We start from the raw sequence: 21,904 nt of genomic DNA on the forward strand, positions 1-21,904 counted from the left end.
AATTGATGTCAAGTCAAAATACTGTTAAGTTAATTTCTAATGAATGCTAGTCATCCAGCCAAGTTTGCTCTAGAGGGAGATGGCAGATTCAGGACAGAATATAATCCCTACTATCAAATGGTAATTATGAGAGCAAATACCTGTCTGTATTCATTTTGAGCTAGGTGCTGAGTACGAAATGCCACTGTGCAGAATGTTGCCTAGGGAATACAGAGAACTGCAGGATCTCGTAACGTCTTTTCTTAGAGGCAATAAAAATGAGAGCTACTCTCTCTGCTTTTACAAATGTGTTCATTTCTGAGCCGAACCAAGAAAGAAGCATTTCAGGTGCGAATTGTATCTCTGATAGAGGTAAATAAGCAGGTAGCAGTAGAGGTTCTAAATATTGTTGGTCTGAGGTTTTTCTGCCTGGTGGCACATTCGTATAGAAAACTGAAACCCACCCAGGTTTGTGTGGGGGACAAATCGTCATGCTGGGGCATAGCCCAGGGTTGTTGTCAGGGGTATTCTGGTATGTGCGCTTCTCCTCTCCATTGTCCCAATTCTTTTCCTGCTTGGCACCCCAGGTTATATTTCAACAAGGATTAAATGTGACGGAGCTTTTTACTGGAGGGTTCTGAAGGTTTATTTCCCCACAGAGATGCTTTTGAGCAGATAGAGTGACTACTTCAAGAGGGGAAAAAAATCTCCTTTCAAAACTCTTCTATTTTTGAGGTTCTATTAAAGGACTGGGCTTCTCCATGCTCTCTTTTGTGCTTATGCATAACACAATGTGATACCCATCAGACTGCATAGAGAAGTTGCTGGGTACAAGCAAAAAGTGCCTTCAGCTTTCCTCTCAACAATGTTTGAGTGTCAGAGGCCCTTCTTTCTCCCCAGATTATTCCAGGCACCTCTCCAGTATAAATGAGAGTAAGTAGTTCATATCCTGAGATGCCAGAAGTATCCAGGGAAAGATTTTTCCATCGAGCCTCTCTTTTGATTTAGGCATTGCTCCCCACTTTTTTCCCCTCTCTTTGGTTTGCCACTTTGTCACCAAGCTAAGTCTTTCCCTTCCCAGCCACCTAGGAGGCAGAAGATTATCAGGGGATGGGGTTGGGTATCATGTGAACTTCTGTAATTCCTTTGCTTTTGGAGTGAAAAAAAGCTTTTGACCGTTCCGTACAGTGTGCAGCCATCCAAATCCTTACCTCTGTTGTGATGCAGCCCAACCACTCCTTGCCATGAGGTGCATTTCCTCTTTGTCTGACAGGTGAAGGCCTTGAGGCTTGAGGGCTCTTCATGAGACGTGGACTGGGGGTCTACAGCTGCTACTCCAGTCCAGGAGGGACTGAGTGCAATACGGGCACCCCCACATCGCTTGGCAGGTAGACACGAGGGGAGGGAGGCCAGACAGCAAGCCTTGCCCTCCCACCAGCAGCCTCCCTCACAGGTTTGTGTACCTGCACCTGAGCATACGAACAATCCTACGCTTGGCCTCCTTTTTTGCCTCCTGCACTGCACATACAGGGATGAGCAACCACTCATTTTAAGTATTCAACCTTAGTGTTGCATCCACCTCTTTTTAATGCCCTTTTCAGTTGCGGGTTGTGGGGTGACTGACAGTCTTGGTTCCTAACAGGGCTAACAAACCCAGCTGCCAAATAAACTAGACCTAAAGAGACAGCAATAATATACTGATTTGTTCATTTGATTTACATTAGAACAGGTTTGTAATGACCATAAATGATTATTTTTACAAGCGGTACATAAACAAGTAAAATTGAAATGACTGCTCTGCATGCTACTGCACATTCCTAATGCTGCATTTATACGTGTACAAATGAATTTCTTCACTTCCACTAGCCAATTACTGCCATAAAGTGCCTGTGGCTGCACAGGATGGCAGTCCCTCCTGTAGTGCATGCATATGGGGAAGCCCATTCCGTTCACTTCCACAGAGGAGATATTGATGAGAGGTTTGGGGTTACCCAGCTTCCCTGTAAATCTCAACCACCTTTTGTCTTTTAAAACAGATGATACTTAACATTTTTGTGCATTAATCGGAGTCAGACCATATGTTCTCTCTTGTTTTGGATGCAACACAAGTGCAAAGGTTTTACATGTAAGTAGTCCGTTAAGGTCTCTTTGTGCTAGGACCCTGCATGCTAGCAAAGTTCCCTACACAAATTCCGCCGATCCCAGATAAAGGTTGAGCTCTGTTACTACACAGGTGTTATCGTGACTTAAGTGTCAGGCTGCGTCCTACCTATCCACAAGAGAACTTGTGCTGTTTCATTTAGCACATAGGGCACCCAAAAATGTTTGGAGCAAACAGGAAAAATAGCACTTTGATTAGGAGAAGCAACTGGGATGTGCAGAAAAGCAGAAATGTCAGAAGAAAAAGCAAATTGCTTAGAGATACCTGAGGAAAGAATCTTCGTTTTTCTTCCAGAAACTTGGGGGTGATGAGTGTTTTATGCCCTCAGCATCTCTCTTGGAAAGCATCCATGATTTCATGCATGTGAAAGGCAAAACAGCTGAGATATGAAGAGATTGGGAGAGAAGCAAAGCCAAAGGTTGACAGCTAGACTGGGTCTGTGCCATGTGTGGCAACAAGAGAAGCCCTTTCTCCCTGTTTTGACTGTACAAACGTCAGCACTGTCACTATCCCATTGTTGCTGCAATCAAAGCACCCCGTTAAGCTCTGAGCACGAGGAGAACTTCTGTCATCTTTAGTTCTTCCTTTATCCAGCACAATACTAACCAAAGTGTCTTACTTGGAGGTTCAGGTGTGCTTCTGGCTGTGTGAGGTGTGTGAGATCAGATGAGAATATACCAGCTGTGCTGAGCACAAAGCCCTTTGGAGAGCGTCAGGTCCAAATCTCTCCATTCTCTGTCTCTCACAGAATCTGGTCCAGAATTACTAACACATGATAAATGATGTTTCCATTTCATAGAATCATTTAAGTTGGAAAAGACCTTTGAGATCGAGTCCAACCATAAACCTAACACTGCCAAGTCCACCATCATGGTGATACTTACAGCCAAGTCCAGCCCACCCTTCACTTCTACCAGCGTGCCTGCTACCTGCCACTGAGCCGGCTGTTGCGAGTCCAACCATAAACCTATACCCCTGCCGTCCACCATCATGGTGATACTTACAGCCAAGTCCAGCCCACCCTTCACTTCTACCAGCGTGCCTGCTACCTGCCACTGAGCCGGCTGTTGATTTATGCTGACTTGAAAGGAGAGGTTTGATAGCTCAGCACATGGCAAGGCAAAAACAAATAAATGAATATCAGTAAATATGGGAACAGGAAAAATATGAAGACAGCAGTTAAGATTAGACATGTACCAAATGGCTTTAAAATGTTAATTGCATTGTATACTTGGTCAAGCATGAAGTTATCTCTACATAATCATTCAGTATATTTCAAGGATAATAATCTAACAGTGTAGCAGGTGGGCCAAAAAGCAAGCTACTGCCTGTCTCAGCCTTTGCAAACAAGGTTTGATGCATATTACCATGCATGGTGATCTCCAGATGCTGAGGCATATGTTGTCACTGGGTACGTTTTTTAGAAGCAGGTTGGGTGGCTTTGTGACTTCATATAGAAGCTGAGAATTTCTGAATTAAATAGCTGTTTGTAATAAGCCTTCAAGTAGTGCTTCAGGAACCCGGTACCATTTGTTTCCATTGTAGGAAGTATTAAAAAAACCCCAACACCACACACACACAAAAATACTAATCTCATCAGACCTTCACTGTAACCTGTATCACATTGGATGCGAAGCTTCTAGGAGGCTGCATAATTTGGGAAAGGCTATTTCATCTTTCACTGTTCCATGTCTGTTTGCTGACAGCTTTCCCCATTATAACACTGCCTTTGATACTTTTCCAACTTGTAATTTACTGCACCTCACGTCAGCAGAAGCTGTTGTGTACTTGTATCATCACATCTGATTATTTTTTTCTTCTAAGAACCGTAATATCATTCTACATTTTCTATTTTTGATGCCCATCCTATTCTTAGCAAGATCAGGCATTCAGTTATGGTACGCCCTAAGTAAATACAGTAAATGATTGATCCTGCTCCAAATATTCCTGGTTTTCACTAATCCAGGAGCCCCGGTGTTAGATCAGGACACTGTTGTGCTTGGAGCTGTACAAAGAGAACAAAGACAATCCCTCATCAAATATTGTGGGCTAAGAATCATGAGCTGCATGTGAGCTACAAGCTTGAAACCCAGCATATCATTACTTATGCAGTTTGATTTTTGGTTTGGAGATAAGGTAAATTACCTTTTAGTAAATGCCTGAACTTAGAATGAAATGACATCTGGCTGTATCAGTTTCTGGACTGAAGGATGCAAATATATTGCTGACTCTGAAGGTAATTGCAGGTTTCTTCCGTGACCACCACCCGGATCATTTTAGCCTCTTCATGTCTCCGTTACCTCATCTGAAAAATGGGAATAATACTTCCTAGGAGTGCTGCCACATTTACTGTTTGTAACATCTGTTAGGACTCTGGAAAGAAAGACTTTTTAGGAGTGTAAAAAGTTACTTCCATTGATTTTTATGGAATTAGTGTCAAGACAGTAATGCTTTGATTTAAGAACTCCCAAGGTCCCTTGTTACCTGCTGTAGGGGCTCCATATATTTGGCAGATACTGAAATGGTTTTCCATTTGCCCAGGTCTCTTCTCTTTAACACATGTATTAAAGTGGTGAGTAACTGTATTCATCTCAACTTCTGTCCTCTTGGATCTTTCTTCAGGCCAGACTGAAACACTCCTGCTCACAATGAGTAGTACCATACTCCATAAAAAGTCTCATTGATTTCAGAAAGGCTTTCACTAATACGTTGTACTATTCATTGTTAAGTAAGGGAATAAATATCACAGTCTGGCTCTGTACAGCAAAAGCAACAGAAACTGGAGGGTGGGGAGTGGGAATTACAGGGACAAGGAAACCTTTCATTTAAAAAAGATGCAAAGAAAATGTGACTCATCTGAATGTCTTAACTCTAAAGAAAAGCTTTCACTGGCAAATGATAGAATATAGTATAGAGGCTGGCATCTGTAGTAAAGCAGAATTTAGAAAGCTCATTCCAAATAAGAATATAAATTACTTGGCTGCTTTATTATAAATTTTACCCAAACACTGGGAATTCAACTGAAGTATGATTTTAACCACTAAAGAATCCCAGGATTTAAAGGATATGGTGTTTCTGGGAGGGAGGCTGGGGTTTGTTTGGGTTTTGTTGTATTCATTTTTCAGTCATGTTTTACAGGCAGATCCTTTAGAAGTTACGTAATACACTAGCAGTAGTGCTTTAGAGCTATTGAAAAAGTATGTTTTTAATTTTGTGGGCTTAAAGGCTCAATAAGGGCACAGTAACACCTGAGTCAAAAGTATTTTATACCTGTAAATGTTTGTGTATCTGCTAGTCTATCTCCTTGCTTTCTGTCTCCCTGCTTGTGCTGGGGTATGTTTTTGTGCTACGCCATCCAGCTGGCACTGCAGAGCAGCAGTATGCTGAACTGGGTGCATTATGCAGTGCTGAAGGTGTGGTTTCCCTCTGTATCTTGCTATCCAAACCAAAGGGAAGCATTTAATGGTTGAAGTGGGGGAAAAATTATTCAGACTTGCTTCACCAGTGCCTTGACTGGTAGTCGTTCAGAGCTCTGCAAAGCCAGACACGATTCTCCTTGTACATCTAGTGGTAAGCAGGGTTTTACATCAAGTTGGCAGACGTAATTATAATACGGTGCAAAGAAGTGGAAATGGGCCCCATGGCTGCCTATGCAGTGTGCTTTCCATTTCAAGAGCCAGGCATTTTTCAAAAGAAAAATGAAACTCAGCATGCCGTGCTGTTTTAGACCAAAATACAGGTCATAGTGGGAAGCTGCAGAAAGCAGCTGTACCTTTTCCTCCCATCCTGATGGCATCCCCACAGTCTTTCACAGTCTCCCCTTCTTCCACCACTCCACACACAAAGAGCGAAAATGTTGCCGTTCACATCTGTTGTTGAGTGCTAATGCTAATCTGTGCCTTCGTACTCTGGCAGCTACAATGTGTGTGCAATGATGTGTGTTGGGGGCAGGATGGTTTCTCCCTAGTATGCACCAGGAAAAGCTGTCCCCGATACTGACCTTGCTAAAACAAATTGTGTTCAGTCACCTGTGTATCAGCTGCTGTAGAGTGCCCTGTTAGAAGATACAGTGGAAGACTACTTGGAAACATTTCTGGGCACAGTGTAGCTGCTCCCTTGCTTTGGCGGTGCACTGTAGAGAAAACTGATAAGCCGTGCTCCCTGGTCCCGCTACAGCACTGCAGCTGGATTTTCTTTGAGATACATTTCAAGGTCTTGATTTGAGTTATAGATGCTCATTTTATCTGAAAACAAGACAATTTACTTAGGCACACCCTTGGAAAAGCATTTGGCTAATGTTTGCAATTGCCTATTTCGTATTATTTCTGCTGTAGAGCAGTGAAGAAAGTAAGTTGATGAAAGTTCAACAATCAAAATCTCATGCATGCTTCATTATTTCCATTGCTGCAGCACCCAGAGTCCCCAATTAAAGCAGTCATGTTTATAATTTGGGGGGGCTTTCCTTTTCAATATGTAAGCAAAAAGGTGGTAATGAATTTTTAGCAGGTTACCTCTGCCTACTCAGCTTTCATTTACAGCAGACTATCTCATAAAAGGCACTGGTAATTTTCAAATGGGCATGTAAATCAGACTTTTTTGGTCATGTTTGTGATTTTTCTGTCTTGACATTTTCCTGGATAGCAGGTGAGGCAGAGAATATTCTTCCAATACAAACCCTAAGCTTAATTACTCCCTTTATGACTCTGAGCCAAGCTCAACTTTCAGTTGTATCAAATTCAGTCCAGTAACAATTAATTTTTCCCTAGCACAAGCCATTATTAACAATATTGGAGACAAACCTCACATGATCCATATTTTCTCTGTAATGGAAAAAAACCAAAATACCTGAGGGTGGTTAGCTGCTGCAGGTTTCCACCATTTGAATGAGTAGAGGTCCCTAATGCATATTCTTGTTCAGGAAGTCATTTATTTTTTCTCTAGTTAGCAGATTAAAGAGCAGGGCTCCACTGTATTTAATCAGAAAGAAATAGGAAAAAGGAATGTCTTGAGAAAACCCAGGAAGTGAAAAACAAATAAAAATCAGGCTTCCGGTTTTAAGGCAAAACAGCAGTCGGATGAGCTTGTGAGGTCTTACGGTTATCACCTCTCTCTCAGGCTACAAATGTACAGGATAAGGTGTTCAGAAAGTAAAACCCCAGCAGCAGAGCCTCCAAATGTCACACACTTGAGGTGCCAGTGACAGACAGTGCATCCAGCCACACGCCCAGCTTATTCCTCAATGAGGAATTCAGGAACTGGGCCTTTCAAGTCTCCCTCTTTGGCATTTCTCCAAGATTACTGAGGCTTTGAAAAGCAGGATTGTTCTGAAAGGGGGATGGCAGCTCCAAGCAGCCATTTGCAATGGTATTGCACATCCATCGTCTCTCTGTAATACATGACCACGTGTATGCTCACATCACAGACAGTGCTCTTTTCACTAGCTGAGCGGCTGGAACGGATGCCAGAGAATTAGGAGGAACTGGCCAGCCTTCAAGATTTCTTCACAAGGACTTCTTAATCAGCTCCCATGCCTCTATACTCTCATGTCTGTGTGTCTGGTAATTTGCTCTACTTTATGTACACTCTGTTCATCATACAGATTGGCTTTTTACTTTCTGCAGCAATTCCTCTCACTTTGCCAACACCTTGCCATTTGCAGCTTTAATGCCTATTGATAGCACTTCATCAGCAATAGCTGCCAATGTATATTCCTTTTACAAGATGTTCACCCTCAGTTTTTGTAGATAGTTACAAATTTAGTCACAAACTGATTTAATAGTTCGCTTTCATTTGCTTTTCACATGGAATAGATTCGTCAAAATGAATAGATCATCGGAAGATTGAAAACAGAGATGAAGAACCTTCTCTAGTGTGTGTTTGTGCTCCAAGCCAGAGTCAGCTCTACCAAAACCATTCCTGTGTGCCTAGTCTAGTTTTTAATACCTTCAATGAGAGAGTTTTTACAGCTTCCCATAGGCAGCTGCCTGCGCAGCCCTAATACTGGTCCTCGTCTCAGCACCAACTCACACTCCCTAACTTGATTTTCTTCTACCTGTGGGTAATACTTCACTCCCCAGACTCAGCCACAGGAACCTGAGCAATGATCTTGACAGTGAAGCCAAGGCAGAGGCGGCTTCTAATACCTCAGGCTTTTCTGTGTCCTCTGTCACCCTGTCTCATTTACCCATTCTAAGTCTCCCTTTCACTGGTGATGAGCCCTTCTTGTGGCCCTTCACATCCCTTCCAGTTTCAATGCAAATGGAGGTTTTGCTCTCTTGATTGTCACCGTGTGCCCCATTCCCACCATCCTGTACCTCTCCTTTTCCTGTCTGGCTAAACAGGGGATGCCTGGCCGAGCTGTGTGTGGCCACCTCTTCTTCTGCCTGTCCATGCTCTGCCACACTCTGATTCACTAGCTGGAGACAGTTTGGTAAAATTATTTCGGTTTTTCAGATGCTCTGACACATGCTCCATTTTAAGCAAAACCTATTGCCAAAAAACATCCCTTTATAACTGGTTAGTAATTCTAAAGTCCAAAGCAAGCTTCAGGCACTTCTCCCAATTCAGTTTCAAACTCTCCTTGGTGTAAGGATTATAATTTATAAGTTAAGCCATTTGCTTCTAACTTTTTAAATGGAAACTGGGGGAAATGCAGGGGGGAAGAGATTGAGCATCAGCCCATGTACAAGGGGCTTTTTTCTCTTAAGGGACGATACTACAGTAATCCTTACACAAACAAGATTTCTGTCCCTTCATATTTTACAAGAAAACTATGTTTTTAGAGTTGCATAGAGATGCATGACCACTGTCATTCTACAGCATTTTTTTTCATTTACTATCAATGGTAGAACTAAACTGCCTTTTGATATTCAGTGAGGTGCAACAATTCATTGCAGAGAAACAGATATGAGATTGTCTCTCCTCCTGCCTTTTCTTCTCCCATGCCATAGCTAGAAATAAATGCTCTGGGTGTTGCTAGCTCTCATCTCTCAGTATCTTCTTTTTTTTGAATTAGCCACATCAGAATTTATGGTTTCTTATGGCTTGGTGACATATCACAGGAGTATCTCTATTTCCTTTTACAACAGCCTGACTTGACTTGCTTTAAGCTTTGAAGATGTCATTAGCCTGCACTGCTTGAGTGTACCAAGTCAGTGATAGAAGTGCATATCCCAACACATAGCAGTTGAAGATGGTTCAGTGAAATGAATAGCCCTATCTTTTATAATTATTTTGAATGGTTTTACTCTAAATTTGTAACTAGATGGCTACAAATCTGTAGGGCTTCTAGTTTAAGGTTTGATTGCAACCTTAATAAATGGTTGGTAACTTGGTAACTGTTCTGGATACCAGTAAATGTTGGGTTTCAATTAAATCAAAAATGTCCACTGTTGTTCTTTGCTGTCTTTTAATTATCAAGGTATATGTCTTCCCATCATTGATTTGACAGTAGTGCACGAATGCCTCAATCAAGATCATGACCCTATGATGCTTAGCTACTGTAGATCCACAGAAATTATTGTCCGTGTCCCGAAGAGCCTAAACAGGCTAGTAAAGAAAACTGAGTGGTTGCAAATTGTCTTCTGAGCTCCTTGTTTTTTATAGGAACTAGTTCATTGCTCAGGGAATACTACTCAGCCAACAGTGATTAGAAAGACCCTTCCATTCACCTTGCACTATCTCTGCCAGTCTGGGAAACTATTACCTCTGCTTTGTAACACACCAGTCTTTATAAACTTTGCATCAGATCGCTAATCTATCCTTAAATTAGGTATTTTTTCCCCAGCTAGCTCAGTATGCAGCCCCTTCTCCATCAGCTGGCTCCAATTATGTGATCCTCACATGCTATCTCTGAATAAATGTTCTTTGAAGTTATAAAGTAGAAAGATGCCCTTGGTAAGCTACTTTGATTCAACTGCTTCAAATAGGAAGAGTGCTGTTGAGGTATAAAGGTTAATTTCACCCACCTCAACTCAAGTTAAACAAAAATTTAATGAAGGCCAACAGATACTGAGTTTACTACTCCTAAAAACCCAGTTTCTCCAAATTCTTTACCCAGGTAGATGCTCTATGATGTTTTCTTTTCTAGCAAAGGATATATTGCTTGGCCTAGATTTTTGTAAGATCTCAGATGCCAGGAATGAGCCTACTGAGAACAATCCAAGATGCTTAGTATGCTCAAAAAAAAAAAAAAAAATCAATAACTGCTTGATTTAATTCCTGAGTGGGAGCCCAGCCTTCCTAATGAGTACTAAGCACCCTGAGGAATCGACCTATACCTATTGTGTCAAGCTTGCAGCTGAGCTCATAGTCAAGCCCGAAGTCCTGTTTGTCTATGCTGGTTACGTTTTGGCTTTGACTCAAGTCTGACCCAGGGCCAGGAACAGGATTGCAGAGATGGAGAACCAGGACTCAAACCCTTACCCCGACAGGAGAATGAGCCACGTGGCTTCATGCAGACATGTAGACGTTTGGCATGCATCAATTAAAATACAAAGTCTTAATTAAAAATAAAACCCCTTCATAATCCCAAATGAACAAGTGCATACCTGAATTCCAGATCGGATCTTTTGGAGCACTGCTACAATAGCAAATTGAAGGGTCTCTTAAAACCTATGGTGTCAGTGATATGTGGCTTAAGTAGATCATGACACAGTTGACTTTTACAGCAGAAGTCCATCATACCAAGATTGAATCTGCATGCAAAATAAAGTTTGCTAGGCCTAGACATCCACAGGCTGTAGCACAGCAGTCCCCGAGTGCAGGTTTACGTCAGAGATGTTAATTGTCTCCAAACATCAGGCAAGTAATCTGCATTTTGAAGGGTCTCTAAATGGGCATTTACATAATTTATGTTTTACAAAGTCCACTGATGCATATTTGCATAATAGACTGCAGCAGTGCCAACAGATCCATCGCAGCACACGGTGTCAGCTCTCATGAACTTCCAGCGGGTTTTTCCCTTTATTGGAGCTCTTATGACAGAAAGAAATTGGCAATAACTGATAAATCTCAAAGAGAAGACTGAGTGCCTGTCAAAGCTTCTGGGCTGGGTGGAAGCACACAGAAATCAAGCCACATGCTCAGTCACCTAAGAGGTGCTCTGCATATATCCATGCCAATTCAGTGCATAGGAACAAGCAGAGATGGTCCTTTATGTATTCATTCAAGTTCATTCAATTTCTTGATCTGGAGTCTCCCATTGCTCTCCACTTACTTGCAGCAACACCCTGCTGCTTTCATGCTCTCCAACTTCCTCCTCCTTAAAAACTAATACATTTTCTCATCACCACCCTCAGCCACTTGGCACGATCCGTTGGAGAGGTGCTGCAGGTGCCTGGAGAAGGGCTTTGGGAACCATGCTGGCTTTGTCACTAGTCTCACCTGAGCAGTCAAGCTTGAGCACATCAGTGTAGAGAGAAGCCAGTTGAAAGTTGCAGACCTTTGAGTTCCAATGCAATGTTCATCACTCTCAAAATGGTGTTTTTATCATTCTCACAATGGAGTTAATACCTGAAGGGGTTTCTAGCCGACGTGTTGGCTATGGCCAGAAGTGTTTTTTCCACGTGGCTAAGTGGGAGAAGAAAGTGGTCACCGCTTTGTCACTCCCGGTCAATGTAAAGTTTAGCAGTGTTGTTACCCTGAAAAAGGGGGAAGATTTATAGCCCTCAGTCTATTACGTACCACAGTGTTAGCAGACTAGCTAAATTGAGTCCTGGTGGTTTTGGTGTAGATGTCTCCCATGAAAACTGGAAGGAGCAGTTCCCACCCTTCCAGAACAGAATTGGGGAATGGGATCATTGCCAGCTCCGAACAGGAATTTCCTTCCTTAATTTGCTCCACAGCCTGAACACTGACTGAGCATAGTCTTCTGCATATGCTAATGGATGGTGCTGCAATTTGTAAGACGTTCTATTAGAAGAGTTTATTTTTTACCCCTGGTTGTATATCTCCTTTCCATTTGTGTTGATTTGGTTATTCGTCATCCTGCTGAATGTGATAAGGGTTCATCAGTTTCACTGCATGCTACTAATAAGATAATGCTTTTAAGCCGTTTGGTATTTTCACATGAAACATGTTCTTCTTGCTACAGATACTCAGTAGAGTGATGGCTCTTATCATCCTCTCCGTCAATAACTGTCAGCTGTGATAGAGCTGGGGTTCTGGTTGGCCGGATAAACCTAGCAACGTGAAATAGAGGATATGCATGCTGAATAGTTGCCAAACTAGGGCAGGAGAAAAGTCTAATTTAAACTTCCCATACCAGAGCTGAAGCAAGCCTAATGCTGTGATGTTTTCCTTTACTGCTCTTGATATTAAGTCTAAAATGATTAACCCAGGATAATATCTTGCCACAGTTTCTTTTGATTTCAGTTTGGACTGAAATGGAATACTGGAAAAATTCAATAAACAAATGTTTCCTACTGATTGATCTAAGGACCAGAACTATCCTTTGTCATTGTAACCAATCCTTTTTGTCATCTAGATTAAAAGAAATCAGATGATATGTGGATTGAAGTGATTTCAATGTTTATTGTATAATTAAACATCAGTTATTATTATATCCTATTAGAAACTCTTTAAAAAGATTTTTAGTATAAGGTTCTATCTGTGCTCAAGAAATGACAGAAATACAGAAAACATTTTAAATCCTCACTGCTGCCATTGGGACCTGGTGACTTCAAAATCTTGCAGCAGGAATCATGTCTGCCCAAGTTTCTTAGGGAGCAGTGGGAGTAACTGGAAGAATTCGGTTAGCTTTTAAAGAGTGAGGAATGATGAGAGCAGCATGTTTGCAAGGTGAAAAGAACCTTTCAAACATCTTTGAGAGATGTATGTGATTATTTTTCTGTGTCTGCTATGCTGGAAGTTGATGCATTGTTTGTGGTCATTATATTCAGGGATTTAGTCGGGCTGCTTGAAGTGTATGTGTTGAATGCACCCTGCCTCGCAAAGGTAACTGTGAGCTAAAAGGGCTCTGCCCTGAGTCACAGACCTCTTTGGTGGGAGGGGAACTCTTTGTGGTTTATTTTCTCCTGCCCACTCCTTACAGATATGACATCTGCTTGTGCTAAAATGTGAGAGTATGGCTTCCTAAGCAGATAGCAGTCCATCTTCCTGCCCCTTGCTGGCATTTCCTGGTGGAGGCATGAAGAGACCTCACTCAGTGGCACGGAGCAGTTTCTATTGTTTCTTCTCTTTTTGCTGACACCTGTTACTTAATTTGAGTAGTTCTTTCCGGTGTATTTTGGGCCAGTTTGCTCTCAGGGTAGACTCAGGTAGTTAGAGCATGTAGCAATGTTGCGGAGCCTGCTTCAGTCTGAGAGACACCGATCCCTGCATACCTTTTCTGACTGGACAGGACTGGAGAGACCTGGGTTCAAGCACCCCTTCTAAATCAGCCACGGGAAGGATTTGAACTTAGATATCATCTATCATTTTAACTACTTGGCTATCGTGCACATTTTAACTACTGCCCTAGTTGGCAGATGTCTGTCTGCTCTCTTACCGTTTGGTGTGATCCTGCAAGCCTATGCTGATGAGGTCTGGCAGAGGAGAGCAGACCTGCAGGCCATCCTCCACTTCCATCACAGCGCCCCAAGGGCCGTGGAGTACACAGCTGCCTGGGGTTTGTGTGCATGGTCAGCTGCAGAAATGTAAACGGTGCAGGGCTTTTGGAGATGAAAACTGAACGATCTAGAGAATTGTTATGCCCCTAGGGCTAGACAACAGCTGAACAGGAGCTTTTGAGAATCTCAGTGGTGCAAAAATGCTCGACTGGCAGCTAACTCATCACGTGGAAGCCTAAAATTTCTTGAGGATTGGTGTTGCTAGTGCACAGGTTGTAGCATACTCAAACCTGACCTTCCTCTCAAGCTATGTGATTTTCTTCTTATGGCACAGTGAAACTGTAAATGACCTGTGAGTTTTTTCAGCTGAGAGGTGCTGCTTTTCAGTTTTAGGCCTCAGGGCTGAGAGGCATTTGCCTAACTTCAAGCAGGTGGTTAATAGTATTTATTTTGGTTGTACAATCTCTGTTTAAAGTTAAGCAGATGAAGTTCAAATCCTTGCTGTAAGTTGAACTTGCATTGCTGCTAGCATAAGATCATATCCAGTCTTTTTGCAAAATGGAGCTTTGTCTGTTCAGAGCTGCAGAGCTAAATTAAAATCCTGGTTACAAATGTCAATTGCAAATACAATCAGCAGTTTATGACAAGGCTGGATATTTGTAACACATAAATTTTCAAGCAAGAAAAGGTGCAGTTTCCCCTTAAGGGAAAGAGTGCCAACAACACATGCTCTTTTTCTTCTCGAGAAATTAAGGAGTGTCTGGGGGAGAGGAGTTGGGATGGCTTTAAATGTTTTTGTACTCCCTTCCAAAATAAGTTTATCGTTTCCCCATATACAATTTAATTAAGCTTTCGATTTGACCTTTGTATTGAGCAATAAAAGTTAACTGGGAAAGATGTGGGTAGAATGCGAGCACAAAGAAAGCATGCCCCACGTCAGCCAGTGTGAGAACGGTTTCTGTAACCAAAACTAATGAGATCATCAGGAAAAAAGCAACAGCCAAAGCATTTTCAATTATTACTAATATTTTTCTTCCTTGAGCCAGTTTATATTTTTCTTAATTACAGCTTTGAGCTGTGGCGTGATATTTAGCAGATGCCTTCGGCACTTGGCGTGCTGATCACTCGCACACTCCAAACTGGCAGGGGCACCTAATCTTTGAAGTCTAGAGCACACATTCATCTTTAACCATAAAGGTCAATCCTGCATTCCTCGCATCCCCCCAAACTCCTATTAAGTTTAATAGGAGTTTTGAGCATGTGAGGCAGGCGGTATCAGGATCGCTCTCAGTCTTCTGGATATTACCAGTGAGGCATGTACAGAATTTCTAAACTTAACTAATTGATTGCACCATACAGTGATGGCAGAAGGCTGTCACAGAGCTTTTTAGTTGTTTCTTTCATTACAAGAAAGTTACAACAAAAGTTCAACAGATAAACTGGGAACATCATGTTTTACAGATACTTCCATGCTGTGTTTCAGGATATCATGTCAGCTGTGCTGCAGTATGTACGAGGTAGCTGGCAAACTAAACAAGCTTAAACATGCAACCACAAATATGTGCCTAGGACTAGACTAAAAACAGATGTTTCCGGGAAATGTAAAAGATGTTTGGCATGTTTTAAGCTTATACTTTCAGCTTGTCTGCATTTGAATAAGGCCCATATTGATATAAACAAAATGACAAAACCTTTTCTTGCAAATGACTGATTGATTAACGGAACTATTGCTGAATCACACAAGGTTTGTTAGGTTAGGTTATTTCTTCCCAAGGAAAAGATGGATTGTTCTATCTTGACATTTACATGGCAGGAGCTGAGGCAGTTATTCGTGTGGGTTTACTTTTTAGCCCTCAGAACTAATACAATTTTATTGTGGCTCATGAAAATCATGCAGAGTTTGCTATGGCAGCTGTATATCAAAAGCCAAACAAATACAGTGACATGTTTCCTTACAGCAGTACGGCTGAGATAATGTCCTATTCTCTCTCTCTCATATTCAAATGTATATAGACAAAAGATTGGGAATGGGGGAAGGAGTTGCCATTTCATGTAAGTGTGGCTTCCAGGCACCTGACATCTCAAATTGTCTCACAGTTGTTCCTAACTTTTCCTCATTGCATTTTTTCCTTTGTTGCATTTGACTTTTTTTGTAATGGTAGTTCCTGAAAGTTCCAGCCAATGTTATTTCTTGAGGAGAGTGGGTATGGTTCTTCTCAGCCTTCTCAGAATTTACATCCAGAATGCGCAAAATGTGTAGGAAATAAAGTAGTTCTCTCGCTGTCCTACAGGGAGAATTGATCTGCCAAAAATCACACAGAGTTTAATGCAGAATTAAAAATTGGACATAGATAATCCTAGTCCCAATTTATGACTATCCCCCCAAGGCCAACTTCTCTTCAGTCACATGCTTCTTAAAAAGAGAAATGGAAAGATTGCAGAATGAAAATGGAACACATCAGTTAACCCTCATAATCTTGTCCCGCAAGTCTTCTGGAGAGGCTGGCCTAAACCTAATGCAACTCAGTAGTTAAGAGAGGAGAGTGACCTGTTCGGTTGTAACTCTGGTAGTTCTTCCCTTTTCTGGTTAATTTATTTTCCTCCTAAGGCCAAGTTTCCATAAGAAGGTGTGTGGGGAAAGGCTCATATGGACACCACATTCTCAGGCTGAAATAGGAAGGGGTAGAACAGTACATACATGGGAGGCTGCAGAGCTGTTAATTACTCCCTTCTTCTGGCTCCAAAAGGGCTATGTTACACCTGCCTTTTACTGACTACTATTATATAGCAGACAATAACAGACTCCAGAATTTGGAGAATTGCATCACCAGTTCATCACAGTTTGGGAGTTCTCACATTCCCGTTTCCACAGCACTCCTGTTTCCATTTGTCTGCTGCAGCTGTAACTGGAAATAATTAGTGCTGGTCTTAATGTCAGGACAATAGATTATTTGGAAATTGTTGGTACATTTTATGGCAACAGCACTGTTTTGCAATTTCAGAGCTCCTTCCTTTGAATATGTAAAAGTAATTTCAGCTTTTGCTACCAGAGGTGATAAAAAGCTGATAATAACACTGCAGCATCTATTGTAATTTAAGAGCCTGTTCCACCAACTTGCACCTAGCTTTAATTTTCTTATGAAGCTGTCAGCCAAAACCAAGCCTGTGATCAACGTGAAATTTATCAAGCAACTGAGCTACAACGTGGAGAGTAAATGCAGGTACTGACCAGTTCACTTTAGACCTGCATTATGAGTATCATTACAACCATGATGAGGCATTCAAGACGAAGGCATTAATTTGCTATCGTAGATGCTGACATTCTGTCTTTTCAAAGCACAGCATTTGCATGGAAGTCTAGGAAGAAATGGACAGGTCTGACATCATGTAATTAATGTGGGAAAGCAGAAATAAACAATCTCCCCTTCTTTTCTCTCCGCCCCCTCCCCAAATAGCTGGGTTGAAAGTTCTCCCTAGCAGCTCATGGAAATGTGTTCAAAATCTCCACTTTGTTGTGGGCATGGTGGATTGATGAGCATCAATTCTCTGCTGTCAGTGCCCCACTCCATTAGAAACTGGGCTGCTATAATTAACATTTACAGGACTAGTCTGGCAAATCTGTGTTTTGTTTTTATTCAGAATTCCCTCACAGGGGTTGTACACTTGTCTGGTGTGATGATTCGTAGCCTTACATGTACGCAGGCACCATGGCTGTTGGTTAATCACAAGTACACTGCCTGAGAAACAGAGGTCCTGAGGCACAAGCACATTGCTTCCACAAGCACTAGCGCCTTAGCGTTTGCACTGGCATACAAAGCAGAGTCTGCCAGTGGCCCTCTCTGCTAAGCTGTGAGAGGTGAAGGGCCACAAGGGCTGGATCTGAAAGGTGCTACGGCAGCTCAAACACAGGCTTCCCCAAAACTCATCCAGCTTCCCTCGATGTGAGATCAGCCCATTCAGCTGCCCTTCCCTTCCTGCCTTTTTCCTTCGCTCCAGAAATACTTTCTCTGTCGGTAGCAGCAGCAGCCTGTCTAGGGAGTCTTTGCATTTACCCTTCAGCTCAGTGGAGACAGTGTTGAGCGTGATTCAGACAGGAGATGAGGAAGGTTCAGTGGCACTGGCAAATCTTTGCAGGGAAAGACTCCCTATCACACTGATCATTTGCAATCACAGAGAAAGGACTGAGCTCATGTCAGGTCAAGAGAAGGACAAAAATGGAAAGGGGTTTCTGTTAAGTAGATGAACTTGTTCATCCCTTGGCAGGGCAATAGGAAACCTCAACAGACATTTAAGTAGACCTTGCTGATACTGTTCATTAGAGAGCAATAGCATGCAAGTACACCAATAAATAGTTACATCTTTGATAATCCCTCTCAGTAGCAAACTGCAAATCATTTAGGCTAGGGAGGGGGAACTAACAGCTGGGGTGCCAATATGACTTGAACTTGTGTCAGATAACCTGGTAATAACCTAAAAAAATAATAATTGCATTGTTGTGCCCCTGTATCATTACTGGCTAAGATTAAGGTGTGCTTTTATGTGTGACTCACCAAATGCATTTGAAAAGCATGTTCAGCCCTCACTGTAGGGGAGGTTTCCTGTTCCTAAATTAGATGACAGTGACAGTTTTGACTCTCCCTTTTATCCTAAGCTAGTCTCTCTGAGGAATAGTATTGATCCATATAAGTATTTTGGAGAAGTTCAGTGCCGTCTGGGCAGCACATGCATTACTGAGTAGCAATCTGCAGTTAGATCTTTGAGGTGAAGATAATCCTAAATGCTCTAAACATCAAGGTCAAGTAATTTTCATTACGTGCTTTGTTTATGTTGTCAAGATGTGAATTTAACAGCAGTTAACATGGATGAAAGTTCAGCTAAGGAAGTGGACTCAATCCCCTGGACTAACTGAGCTGTTCCCTGCATTCATAGTAATCACGGGGCCTAAAGGGACTCTGAGCCATCTTCACTGACCCCGACAGACCTCGTCCTCGGCAAGAGTCCCGAAAGGCTGTTCACATGAAGGCTGCTTTGGCAGTCAGCTGCCTTCACTAAGTACCCCTATTGGCAGGATTTGAATATTCACACTGGGAGCTTGGATAAGGGAACTGCACAGTAGCTACTAGAGTGGCTGTATCACTGTCATGATAAATAAACAGCGTAGAATAATATTCATATGCTAGTGTCCAAAAGGCCATCACATGTGTTAGCCTGAGGTTAGCTGAAGCCTTCAAAGATTTTAACCACTCCTTTTCTGGAAAGGAGAGCGGGGCTGATGATGGGAAGAAAGTTTCTAGCAATGGAGAAAGTTTTTAATTGGGAACCATAAAGCCTTCAAAGCACAGAAGGTAAATACTAGAACAAACCAAAGTTGTGGGGTTTGTTTGGTTGGTTTTATGAAGTCATCATCCGGGGGCTTGATTCATGGGTATTGAACATCTGGGGTTTGCTTTGTTGAGACTGGAGTTCCATTTCTGTGCTAGTCTTTACACTGACACTTTTTTTTTTAGTATGCTCACTATTTTTTTGCTTTTTGAATGTCAGTAGTAGACTGAACATAACCATCTCTGCCTCTGAGAAAAAGATTTAAGAGGAGAAACTCATTTAACTTGGAGTCTCTCAGCCCAAACCCCTGGAGTGAGTAAGCAACAGGAACTCTGAGAAAACTGGAATAAAACATGAAATCTTTACACTGCTGAAATTTGTGCCTTAAAAACTAAATATAGGATTGAAAAAGATCTTGAACTGAATTAGGACTGAGGCTATTTTTATTTATTTTTAAGAAGAGAGGAAACAGAGCATTTTAAATAAAATGCCTGTTTTGCACAATTAAATCCCAAATTAGAATAGCATCAGAAGATGCTCTGCTGTAAAGACAGAGAGAGAATTCAGAACGTAGTCCTTCCCATGGAAAGGATAAAGGCAGAATTTTGTAATGTATTATTTAATGCTTGTTATGTAGTGCATTAAGCAGTGACTGAGAGGAAAGCTTTTAAAAACCAACAGCCTCTCTGATAGCATTAAATCTTACCTTAGATTTTTGGTTAAGTCAATGTTAAGAAAATAAACGAATTAATATATTTCAGTCTGCCCGATTTATAGAGGCCAATCAAGTTCCAATGCTGGACATGGCCAACTGAAAGAGGGGAATAGATTTACCTGAGTGAGGTCTTAATTTAATCAGCTGGCCCCAGAGAGCTGAAGTCAGCAGGCTGGGATGATATAAGAGGCAACAGAGAAATAGTGCCTTTACCGCAGTCGAAAAGAAGAATGACAGTGATGGAAAGGAGTCTAGGCAGTCTCAGAACACACCGATTTTCATGATTTATTCTTAATTTACTTTAATGACAGTCTGAAGGTTGTCCATTTTTCTTTAAGTGTCCTCAGAATACTGATATTTTCTAAACATTTAGAGCATGCTTTTTCTCCCCCTCCTTTCTGTTAGCTCCATTGCAAGTTGAAACTGAAGAGGAGCTATGTCTGCATTTTGCCATAATGAATTCTGAGTGCAGTGTCAGACTACCCTTTTCCCACTGTATACCTTGCCAGCCAGTGTCCCTTCTCTGCAGTCACCCTTGAGTCAGGTCTAGGAATCACAGGTTCCTCTGGGATTAATGTTGATATTATGATAAAATGGAGGAATTCATTGCATTTCTTTTACAGTTTATACTGGCAAAAGAACAATGTGTGCTTTCCCAATACAATAGCTCATTTTTATTATCAAGTGAATTTATTGATGGTTGTTCAGAACTACTGACATGCAGACAATGATCTCAGATTGCATTTACATTTCTGGAATGCTTTCCATCTTTCCAGTTTCTGCCAGGAACTTGCTTCTGTGATTCAGAGTTTTTATTTTAAGATTGGACTGTTTTTTAATCTGCATTACAAATCTATGCCTTTTGCTTTCTTGTGTATGTGCACTGCATTCATTAGTATCAAAAGTCCTTTAAGCTTGGACCTGAACAATTACTGTTAATTTATAAATTCTTCCAGGTAGGAATTTGGTTTTTTGCCAGGCACTCGGATATGCTTTTACAGATTGACTGTAAAATCATCATCCCATCATCAGATGAAATAGTGATTTTTTTTTTCCCCACAATGCCAGTGAGAGGGTTCAAGGGCAATATGATCTCAGTAATACTTGCAAATAGCTTGGGAATGTCAAGATAACTGGAGACACTTATCAGTCATTTTCTCATTTTAAAAAAGCCATGTTTTTGTAATAAAGGACTACTTTCTTATGAATCTAGTCCTTTATATAAAAGATGCCCAGAATTGCCCCAAAATGCATCTGGAGGGAGAAAAAAGCTCCAGTGATATTGTTCCATACTTTAAGAACAAAAAATCCTTGTACTCGCTAGGAAAAACAATGAAACAAAACTTGAAGCATTTTCTCTTTGTAGCCACTTTTTTGCCCATGTTGATGAATAAGGCATATGAGATACCTCTGTATTTCCTTGTGTCAGCAATCTTTCTTGCCAGGTTGTCTTACCATATCAAGGGTTGCATGTTGCTTTAAAGTTAAGGGTAGTGGCAAAGCAGAAAGAAGCTGGGAATTTGACTGTTACATTAAGTCAATATGCTCTCCGGTCTCCTCCTGCAGCAACTCAGCAACTCAGCAACTTGATGGGTGTTTCACTGGGGCATGTTACAAAACCACTCAATCCTAACATCAGGTTTTAAAGCACGTGCCAGTTCCCATCCCAGGTGAAATGGAAAGTACTTTTCGTGAGAGAAAACGAGGTTCTGAGACCAGCCACTGCAATGCAGAATACGTATTATTCTGCTCAGGCTGTGTCTATGAGTAGACAAGTAGAGCAGGCCAGTCAGAGAAGACTTGTTGAGCAAAACAGTGGGTGCTGAGGACCCAGTGGCCACACTGGGTCCAACTAAAACATTAATACAAGTGCCCCATCACTCTCCATACATAGTTCAGTTATTCAGACCAGTATGCAACAGTGTGCCCAGGCAGCCAAGAAGGCCAATGGCATCCTGGCCTGTATCAGAAATAGTGTGGCCAGCAGGAGTAGGGAAGTGATCGTGCCCCTGTACTCGGCACTGGTGAGGCCGCACCTCGAATACTGTGTTCAGTTTTGGGCCCCTCACTACAAGAAGGACGTTGAGGTGCTGGAGCGTGTCCAGAGAAGGGCAACGAGGCTGGTGAGGGGTCTGGAGAACAAGTCTGCTGAGGAGC

At 41.8% G+C, this 21,904-nt stretch overlaps 1 protein-coding gene across 1 annotated transcript in view; it reads left to right on the top strand.

Moving 5' to 3' along the window:
- The window catches only part of LOC103903132 (glypican-5), a 395,395-nt gene that overhangs the window by 371,219 nt on the left and 2,272 nt on the right, over positions 1 to 21,904 (top strand). The gene's annotated exons all lie outside the window — the stretch shown is intronic.

Source organism: Aptenodytes forsteri, unplaced genomic scaffold (genome assembly GCF_000699145.1).
Source record: "Aptenodytes forsteri isolate BGI_AS27 unplaced genomic scaffold, ASM69914v1 Scaffold278, whole genome shotgun sequence".
NCBI lineage: Eukaryota > Metazoa > Chordata > Aves > Sphenisciformes > Spheniscidae > Aptenodytes > Aptenodytes forsteri.